Raw genomic sequence first — 6,911 nt, 5'->3', positions numbered from 1 at the left:
GCTTAGTTTTCTATAGCCTGCCTTCTGTAGATCCCTCCCTGAGATTGCAAGCTGGTTGATGAAAATATTCTTTTGTATTAGATACACCTCCACATGGTCATCCAATGCATTAGAGCATCTTTGATCCTGCTAGTGGTGTAACTTGTGGCGCTACTTTTTTCCACCTCGGGAATAGGGTTCAAGTATGTTAAGGAGCTGATGTAAAGGTTAAAATGGCAACATAGTCAGACAGGTCTTGGCCTGCTCTTGCATCTTCTGCCTCATTATGATAGTAATTGCCTGACTTTCTTGTTCTCTTGTTCTCACTCCTGGGAAACTATTCTCCCTTTCTTTGTGCTTCTGGATTTTATTTTAATCAGTTGTCACCTGATGGCAACAAGGAGGGATGCAAGGAAGAAAGATGTGCCAACGCACCCCATTTCCTCCCTACTGCTGGGGCGGCAGAGGCTTTTCCTGAAGAAATGGAGATGTTACGACACTCCTTAGAGATACGGCTGGAGACTGAAAAACCCTCACAGGCTCCATGGAAATTCTGTGTCATGTCTGTCCCTGACAGCAGCCGGAATGACTCCTCAGATGAAGAGCTCAACCTGGCACATATACTGTCTGAGACCACCCAGGGTTTTATGACTGTAGGCAACCCTTCACTAACATCTCTAATCCATCCTCCTGGGAGACAGCATACCTGGCGAGTCCAAGGATTTTTGCAATATACTTGGGTTTCAGTCCCATGCAGCAAGGAGTCTCCCACAACTTGGGGGGAAAGTGACCATGTTGTATTTGAGTTCTTGGTTCTAAAGAAAGCAAAAGCCGAGTGTAGTCAAACCGGTACCCAGGAATTTAGGAAAGCTGATTTTAATAAACTCAGAACAATGATCGGTGTTCAAGGACAATGCAATGTCCCATGGCAAGCAACCCTAACGAGAAAAGGAATCCAAGATGGGTGGAAGCTTTTAGAAAAGGAAATTCTCAAGGCACAATTACAAACAATTTCAACAAGAAGAAAAGGTGGAAGACAACAGAAGAAGCCAACGTGGCTTCATAAAAAGCTTAGAGATGACCTGAAAAAAAAAGGACACATACAGGAAGTGGAAGGAAGGCCAAGCAACAAAGGAAGAATACAGGCAGGTAGCACAGAATTGCAGGGATGGCGCCAGGAAGGCTAAAGCTGAGATTGAGCTGAGGTTAGCGAGGGAGGCTAAAAGTAAAAAAAAGGCTTTCTTCAGATTCGTGCATAGTAAAAGGCAGAGGAAAGAAATGGTTGTTCAGCTATTAAATAAGGATGGCAAAATGATAACAGATGACAAAGAAAAGGCAGAGGTGTTCAATTCCTACTTTGGCTCAGTCTTCTCCCAAAAGAGGGTCTATGGCCCCCCTGGCAAAGGCGAAGTACAGGCTGAAGGGGCAGGATTGCAGCTTGAGATCGAAAGGCATATGGTCAAGGAACACCTAACGACTTTGAATGAGTACATATCTCCAGGGCCAGATGAACTGCACCCTAGAGTAAGAAAGGAACTGGCAGAAGAACTCTCAGAACCGCTGTCTATTCTCTTTGAGAAATCATGGAGGATGGAGGAAGTGCCAGATGACTGGAGGAGGGCTAATGTGGTCCCTATCTTCAACAAAGGTAAAAAGGAGGAACCTGGGAACTACAGACCAGACAGTCTGACATCAATCCCTGGGAAAATTCTGGAGCAGATGATCAAGCAATCCATCTGTAAGCACCTTGAAAACAATGCCGTGATTACTCGAAGCCAACATGGATTTGTCAAGAACAAATCCTGCCAGACAAATCTGATCTCATTTTTTGATTGAGTCACCTCCCTTTTGGACTGTGGGAATGCCATAGACATCATATACCTCGACTTCAGCAAAACTTTCGACAAAGTGCCCCATGATCTCCTGATGAGCAAACTAGCTCAAAGTGGGCTAGATGAAACAATGATCCGGTGGATCCACAGTTGGCTACAGAATCGGACTCAAAGAGTGCTTATCAATGGGACCTTCTCAAACTGGGGAGAGGTAAAGAGTGGGGTACCACAGGGCTCAGTCCTGAGCACAGTGCTCTTCAACATCTGTATTAATGACTTGGAGGAGGAGGTGCAGGGAATGCTGATCACATTTGCAGATGACACAAAATTGGGCAGGATAGCTAATACTTTGGAAGACGGAAACAAAATTCAAAGCGATCTTGATAGACTGGAGCGCTGGCCATAAAATAACAGAATGAAATTTAATAGGGATAAATGCCAAGTTCTGCACCTAGGAAAAAGAAACCAAATGCACAGTTACAAGATGGGGGATACCTGGCTCAACAATACTACAAGTGAGAAGGATCTTGGAATTGTTGTCGATCACAAGCTGAAAATGAGCCAACAAGGTGATGTGGATGCAAAAAGGCAAATGCTATTTTGGGCTGCATGAATGGAAGTATAGCTTCCAAATCACATGAAGAACTAGTCCCCCTCTACTCAGCACTGGTTAGGCCTCATCTGGAGTACTGTGTCCAGTTCTGGGTGCCACACTTGAAGAAGGATGCAGACAAACTGGAGAGGGTTCAGAGGAGGATAACGAAGATGATCTGGGGACTGGAAACAAAGCCCTGTGAGTAGAGGCTGAAAGAACTGGGCATGTTTAGCCTTGAGAAGACTGGGGGGAGATAGGATAGCGCTCTTCAAGTACTTGAAAGGTTGTCACAGAGAGGAAGGCCAGGATCTCTTCTCGATCATCCCAGAGTGCAGGACACAGACTCATGGGCTCAAGTGACAGGAAGCCAGATTCCGGCTGAACATCAGGAAAAAACTTCCTGACTCTTGGAGCAATACAACAATGGAACCCATGACCTAGGGTGGTGGTGGGCTCTCCCACACTGAAGGCATTCAAGACGAGGCTGGAAAGCCATCTGTCAGGGATGCTCTGACTTGGATTCCTGCACCGAGCAGGGGGTTGGATTCGATGGTCTTGTAGGTCCCTTCCAACCCTATGATTCTATGATTCTAAGTACTGTTGTACTCAATACGACTTACTTCTGAGAAGAGATACATAGTACTGCACTATTAGTGGACCTAGAACAACCTTTCCCCAATCTGGTACCCTCCAGGCATTTTGGACTTCAATCCCCATCAACCTCAGCCAGCATGGGCAATGGTCAGGAATGCTGGCAGCTACAGTCCAAAACATCTGGAGGGCACCAGGTTGGGGAACACTGAACTCGCTTGTTAAAAATAAAATACTCCACTGCCTAGATCATTGCCAGTTACCAGTTATGGACCTCGACAAGAAAAAGGTCCTTTTTTCACCCTGCTGTAGAGAAGGAAAGACACTCAGTACACAACCAGACATGACATGACAGGCTCCATGAATAGGCTCTCCCAAATTTGTTTGCTTTTAAAATAATATCTGTAGCAGTGGTGTGGGAGGGGCAAATGAGACCTGGATCATGATGCTGGGGGAAAAAGTTAACCCCCGTCCCCTCACTTCATTTTCCTGATTAAAATCATCCCCTCCTGAACCTGCAAGTTAATCTGCGGAGGAAAACTCATAAGTTTAGTTTGACACATACACACAGGGGGCCAAACAGCAGCTTACAAGAGATCTAGACCCAGATCTAGAAAATGGTGTGAGAGAGACAGATTAATTTCCCCTGCCCCCCCGGACTGCGGTCTGATGTAATTAAGGACCTCTGTGCCTGCTTTCAACATAAATTAAAATGGACAGGAGATTGGCCCTTAGAAGTTGTTGTTTTTTTTAAGTTTTTAGGGAGTGCTCACATGCGGATAGATGGCCACCTCTGAACTTGGAGGTGACCGCCTATCCAATGCACAGCGGGAGGAGCGTAGAGGGGATCATCTCTTCCGCACTCCACCCAGCCTGCATCTGCAGCTAGACAGCCTGAATTTCGGCCGGGCGAGGCAGGAAGCCTCCCCCCCCTGGCCTGAACTTCGGGGTTAGAGCAGCGAAGCGCCTCCCCCCCACCGCAAAAAGCTGTGAGACCAGGTAAGTGGCTTTCGTGCACTCCTACCTACGACCACCAGTTGTAGGCTGGCTGGGGATGCTGGGAGTTTGCAGGACTCTTTTCTGTTTGAACATGCATAGGATAGCACCCTGAAGAGTTTAAAAGAGAACAGAAACAGAGTAAAAGCGAGCCACAGCATAAAGACTGAAAAGAAAAATGCACTGCTTGGCCTGCCTTTGTTATCACTGCTTGCTCTCTCCCTCTGGGGCCATAGCCGCCCAGAAGGTGGCCGGAAGGAAGCGGACAACGTGGCTATGTCCCTTCACCCTTCTCACTACTTGCATGCTCAAAGAGGGCGGGCGAAGAGGCAGTGATGGCAAAAAGGAGGAGCAGATGCAGCGGGGTTTGGAGGATTCAGGGGTCAGCAGTGGGCCCCTTGCAGATATATGGGGCTTGACAGGCACCCAAGAGTGCCTGTTCCTGTTGCCAGCCCTGGGTACATCCCTGAATTCCATATGTTGGTGACATACACTGGGAGAGGACTTCATGCCCTGCTTGTAAGCCCCCTGGAGGCATCTGGCTATCCAGTGTTGGAATAAGAACATAAGAGCAACGATGCTGGATCAGGCCAAAGGTCCATTTAGTCCAGCATTCTGTTCACACAGTGGCCAACCAGCTGTCCATCAGGAACCCACAAGCAGGGCATGAGTGCAACAGCACCCTCCTGTCCATGTTCCCCAGCAACTGGTGTACGTAGGCTCACTGCCTCTGGTATGGGAGGTAGCACATAGCCATCAAGACTAGTAGCCATGGATAGCCTTCTCCTCCAGGAATTTGTCCAACCCCCTTGTAAAGCCATCCAAATTGGTGGCCATCACGACATCCTGTGGTGGGAAATTCCATAGTTTAACTATGCGCTGTGTGAAAAAGTCCTTCCTTTCATCTGTCTTGTATCTCCCACCAATCAGCTTCATAGGTGTTAATCCTCAGTACAATCCTCCCAAGTCCCTCTTGGAGTCTCGGTTAGTCAGACGAGGCCTCACTTCTCCCCTAATTCTAAACCCTCGCAGAAACACAGTGTCTCCCTTTGCAGAATCCCTAATCTGCAAAGCAAATACAACCGTCCAAGCTGTATGAGTTCCGGAAGCAAAATGCAAACCAAGAGTAAGTCTGAGGACATATATCTGTTGCTTGGGCAGCTGAGCCATGATGGGACTGCATTGTCCACCTCGCGTGCAGATAAGCCATTTGCTGACCTGTCTAGGGTTGGCGGAGAATTTCTCCCCAAAACTTCCAAAAAGCGCCAATGTGTTCGGCCCCCCGAACAAGTTTTGGGGAGAAATCCTCCGCACCTCCCCGCACCCCGCACCCCCCCCAGGACGGGACTTACCTTCGCCGAATGTCCCTCCCGGCGGCGGGTCCGGCCGGCGGTTCGGCGGGTGTTCTAGCGGGGCGGGAGCGGCAGCCGGTCTTTCAACCAGCTGCTGCCGCCGCCATTGCAATGAAAGAAAAAAAAACAAAAACGCCCCCTGATAGGCTACGTGACGATTCACGTAGCCTATCACGGCTAGATTTGCAAAGTCAGCCATGATAGGCTACGTGAATCGTCACGTAGCCTATCATGGGTGACTTTAAAAAAAAAAAGTGTGTATGGATAATGGCGGCCCCCATAGGGAGCCGCCATTCCCATTCCTTATTTGGTCGCTGTAGTCTACGTAAAGATTTACGTAGACTACAGCAACTAAATAAGGAACGCGAATGGTGGCTCCCTATGGGGGCCGCCATTAGCGTACGCGCTTTTTTTTTTTTTTTTTTAAGTCACCCATGATAGGCTATGTGACGATTCACATAGCCTATCACGGCTGACTTTGCAGATCTAGCCGTGATAGGCTACGTTAATCGTCACGTAGCCTATAACGGGGGCGTTTTGTTTTTTTTTTACTTTTTATTTCGCGGCCGGGCAAGGCGAGGCGCCTCCCCCCCCGGCCTGAACTTCGGGGGGAGAGCAGCGAAGCGCCTCCCCCCCACCGCAAAAAGCTGTGAGACCAGGTAAGTGGCTTTCGTGCACTCCTACCTACAACCACCAGTTGTAGGCTGGCTGGGGATGCTGGGAGTTTGCAGGACTCTTTTCTGTTTGAACATGCATAGGATAGCACTCTGAAGAGTTTAAAAGAGAACAGAAACAGAGTAAAAGCGAGCCACAGCATAAAGACTGAAAAGAAAAATGCACTGCTTGGCCTGCTTGGTAAACATTTACGTAGACTACAGCGACTAAATAAGGAACGCGAATGGCGGATCCCTATGGGGGCCTCCATTAGCGTACGCACTTTTTTTTTTTTTAAGTCACCCGTGATAGGCTACATGACGATTGACGTAGCCTATCACGGCTGACTTTGCAGATCTAGCCGTGATAGGCTACGTGAATCATCACGTAGCCTATTAGGGGGTGTTTAAAAAAAAAAAACTTTCGCGTTCGCGGCCGGGCGAGGCGGGAAGCCTCCTCCATGGCCTGAATTTCGGCCGGGCCGAGGCAGGAAGCCTCCCCCCCCGGCCTGAACTTCACGGGGGGACCAGCGAAGCGCCTCCCCCCCACCGCGAACGTCCTTCGAGGACAGGTGACTTTCGTCCACCCCTAGACCTGTCCTAGGCTCAGGGAAGACTAGTTCTGCTGGTCAGGAGAAAATATTTGCTGTGCACAACTCCAGTTGGCTTAAACCTGTGTCACCAAATACTCCCCTCCACCTACACACCTCATTAGAGCAGATTTGCAGCTTGTAAGAACAGCCACCACCTATCAATTAACGTTGGAATTGGGGGTGGGCAACTTGTTTCCTCCCCCAATTCCAACATTAATTTGTAGGTGGTGGCTGTTCTTACAAGCTGCAAATCTGCTCGAATGAGGTGTGTAGGTGGAGGGGAGTATTTGGTGACAAAGGTTTAAGCCAACTGGAGTTGT

Source organism: Heloderma suspectum, chromosome 15, assembly GCF_057233095.1.
Source record: "Heloderma suspectum isolate Gila_16-S chromosome 15, 16-S_ref, whole genome shotgun sequence".
In the NCBI taxonomy this organism is placed as follows: Eukaryota; Metazoa; Chordata; class Lepidosauria; order Squamata; family Helodermatidae; genus Heloderma; species Heloderma suspectum.
This window is presented reverse-complemented; position numbering follows the sequence as displayed.